We start from the raw sequence: 3,768 nt of genomic DNA, 5'->3' as shown, positions 1-3,768 counted from the left end.
TCTTAAAGTGGCGGCATAGAAAGCATAGAACTTTGGACTATCACTTCGATGTAAGCCCTTGGGATCCACGACATCCACTTACATATATGCCTATTATAAATCTTATTGAAGAGTAAAGTCATGCGGAGGATGTCAGTCAGAACACGACGTCACTTAGTAACAAGTCTAGTCATCATCTCGTGCTTATTTAACATACGAGCATCAGAGTATATCTGATAATTTCCTGATATGCACCATTAGTTTAGCTCAGTAGTGACTGGTGCAGGCTCAGAATGACACAAAAGAGGAGGCGGTTCTTCTAATAGAACCTGATCTAGACAATGACATCAAGCTGACATATGATCCGATAAGTGTCGGCCCCTCCTTAGATTGGGAGGGAACTGACCTCTTCGGAGCTCACCTTTTGGGCTCTATTTCATGTAGTGAGAGGATCAGTAGGGGAGGTATTGTTTTCTTGCAGAATGTACTCTTCATCATTCTAATCAATCAGACATCAATGATGTGCTACAGATTTGGACATGCCCTTTACGGCGTATGTGGCAGCTTGGTACCTAGGAATCTTCGTTAATACCAAAACAATACATTAAAACTCATTGAAGAATTTTAGAAAACAAAACGAAGCAAAAAAAAAAGTAACAAAAATATGGAGAAAAGTTGAACCATCGACCCAAGGTAGGCACCTACGGACCGTCGATGGAACGATGGTCCGTGGGTCCTCTCCATAGTTTAGAGTACCCCAAATTTGATCTCTTATGTGGGAACCATGAATGTGAAAAATGGTTTGTCGATGGAACAATGGATCGTAGTCCACATTGTTGTTCTATAGTTTTCTATAACTTTAACGTACCAACGAACCTCGATCTTTGGTCAAAAGGTTGGAGTCATAGGTCAGTGTTGTGCCAGGTTTTAAAACATGAAAACTTTTTCACACATTTGTCTTAACAATTACATTAGATTATAGATATCATCCACTAAGAGAGGAGGAGATTGATAGTAGGGGATGTGGGTAATTGTTATGGAAGTGATATTGGAGAATTAATGTAGGAATATTGGTATTTGAAGGGTTGAGAAAAAGTTGAGGGGGAGGGGGGATTTTGGCAGTACTAGATGCCTTAAAATGATAGGTTTTTGTTTAAAAGGAGTCCAGATCGTGTTAGCAGAAACCCTAGGTTGGACCCACAAGATCCTGTTGACAATCTTAGGATCAACCTACAGACCAGGGATTAGGTATGTAGATCACTCTGACATATGAAAATATTAATAAACTTACTTGGGAATGACGAATGACATTCACGGTCCGTGGATTGAGTTGAACTACATAAAATTGGTGGTTAAAACATAATTGTCCAAATGTGATTTTTTACAAGATTTATATGTCATTCTCTTTATATAAAATATAGGAAATTCTGCATGAACCCTTGACCTTCACAAATCTGTTGGGTCATATTCCATATGCTTATCTTTATTATATTGAGCATAGTGAAACCTGTTGGGGTAAACTATTAGGGTTTAGGATCCTAATATTTAAGGGTTAAACGTCGATACCATGTGTAAAGCTTTTTTATCTACACCGTCTAGGAGGGTTGACGAGGAAGTGGTGATAAAGAGAGTTCCTCCCTGAGGTAAACAAGCGCCCCAATGTGGACAAGATCCACAAGGTTTGCAAGTTCCTCATGGTGAGCAAGTCCATAATGTGGGTCAAGGGAATGAGGTTCAGGTGGTTCCCCCAGAAATGACTAATAGGGAGATTAGAGATGAATAATTGATGGTGAAATCATACCTTTACATTCCACAAAACCCTCCCCTAGCTTGTCTTTAATGGTATCTTCCAATAGAGAGAGAAAGAAGAGAGAAGGAAGAGAATTTTGTTTTGTGAGTTTTAATTAGTGTAATGGGGTTGAGGTATTTATATGGGAGGCTAATTAAGTTAATAAGACATCCCCTAATCCCTAACTAACCACCAAACCCCTGAATTAGTTAGATAAAACTCAGTTAAAATTGTGCAGCAAAATTTGACCTTAACAGACGAGATCTGGTCGATGCCTCATGGCTTAGTAAATTTTCTGTATCATGTAAGGGTACCGACGTATATGGGTAAAGATTACAAATTAGTCTAATTAATTATGCCAAAAAATAATGCGTGGTTATGAGTCTTTTTAATTGACAAAGCGTTAGACCAATATTAACAACTGCTATTAAATAACCTAATAGTTGTATGTCCTCAAAATAGATAATTTCACTACTCATCTTTTTCCGACAACGAGTCTATACATTACTAACCCCTACCTTTACCTCAAATAAGACATTAGATCAATGTATGGCTTAGCTTTTACCCTCTCACCAACTGACATTAGATTATTAGATATCATCCACTTAATTTCTATTGTTAATTTTTTTTCTTATTAACTACCTCCATCGTTAGACAAGTAGAAACTAGGATATTTGTAACGCGTGCACTCATTAAACACAGTTCTTACTGAAAGAATTACCAAACCATGCATAAACACTATTCAAAAATTACTGAATTATTATTCATACGTTGTTAATTGCTTATGGTTTCCATAACCCTAGTTGTTGATTTAGCTACTCACAATTCATGTTTAGATAAAAAGAATTCATTAAATTACTTTTATAATAGATGAAACCCAAATCTCTAATTTAAGTTCGAAGTAAATGTCTTATAAATCGGAATTCGGAAATCAAATTTCTAAACATTCGAGTTAATTCCACAAAGAAACACCAAAATATAGAAGTATGCAATAATGTCTAACCCTAAAAAACGATGTTTATATCTCCTATTTATAGAAAAACATATCTTAAATAAAATAGTCAAAATTAGTAATAACAGCTGGGGACATAGTTTATGTTGAAACTTCAACCTACGAAGCAAGGGTCGAACTACGTTCCGTTTATCCACTATGTGGCTCAACACTTAGAAAATTTCATCACATACTCGAACCTTCAACGTTCTGATTTTTATCAATGTATGTCTAATGGACGATGCGTCGACATACGGTCCATTGTCTTACTCTTTCGCTCCACACTTGTTAGATATCCTTTATGTTCAAGTTATGGCACACCACCTACGGTCAATTAAATAGGCTACGATCTGTCCTGGAATTCTTTTTTTGATTTACTAAAACTCATACATCATTCCAAGACCTATGATTTCCCTTCCACAGTCTGTCAATGAACCCTAAGGTCTATGGATTGAACCGTTGGTGGCTACTTTAGAAAATTTAAGATCTCATCTAAGCCCATTTCGTGGAAACATTAGACGCAAAATATTAAATTGCCCTAGAGACTTAAAACTTCTAAGTGAAATGCAACAAAAATGTCGTAAACTTAATATATAATAGCTATTTATCTCTATTCCTCCTTATCGAATGTCTTTGAAAGAGCCTAAGGAATTAAATGAACTATTGAAATGTTTTTCGATAAGAGTTTCATTAAGAACAAATATCCTCTTCCAAGGATAGATTGTTAAGGCAACATGTTGATTATCTAGGGTTCGAGGCCATAAAAGGAAAATGACATGTTAGGGTGTTTAAGTTCAAAATCCTACCCTCTCATTGAAAACAACCACAGAATATATAACTTAAGGTGAAGATCATCTATTATATATATGTGTATAGTCATGTTATGAATTCTTTTAGTAGAGTACACTTTCTAAGTCAATTACCCAAATCATAATAAGATTTAATTGAACGTTGTTAAAAAGATCTTTTATTATGCATATAATTCTTCTATTTTATATATATATATATA

Source organism: Solanum pennellii, chromosome 6 (genome assembly GCF_001406875.1).
Source record: "Solanum pennellii chromosome 6, SPENNV200".
NCBI lineage: Eukaryota > Viridiplantae > Streptophyta > Magnoliopsida > Solanales > Solanaceae > Solanum > Solanum pennellii.
Note: the sequence above shows the minus strand (reverse complement) of the source record.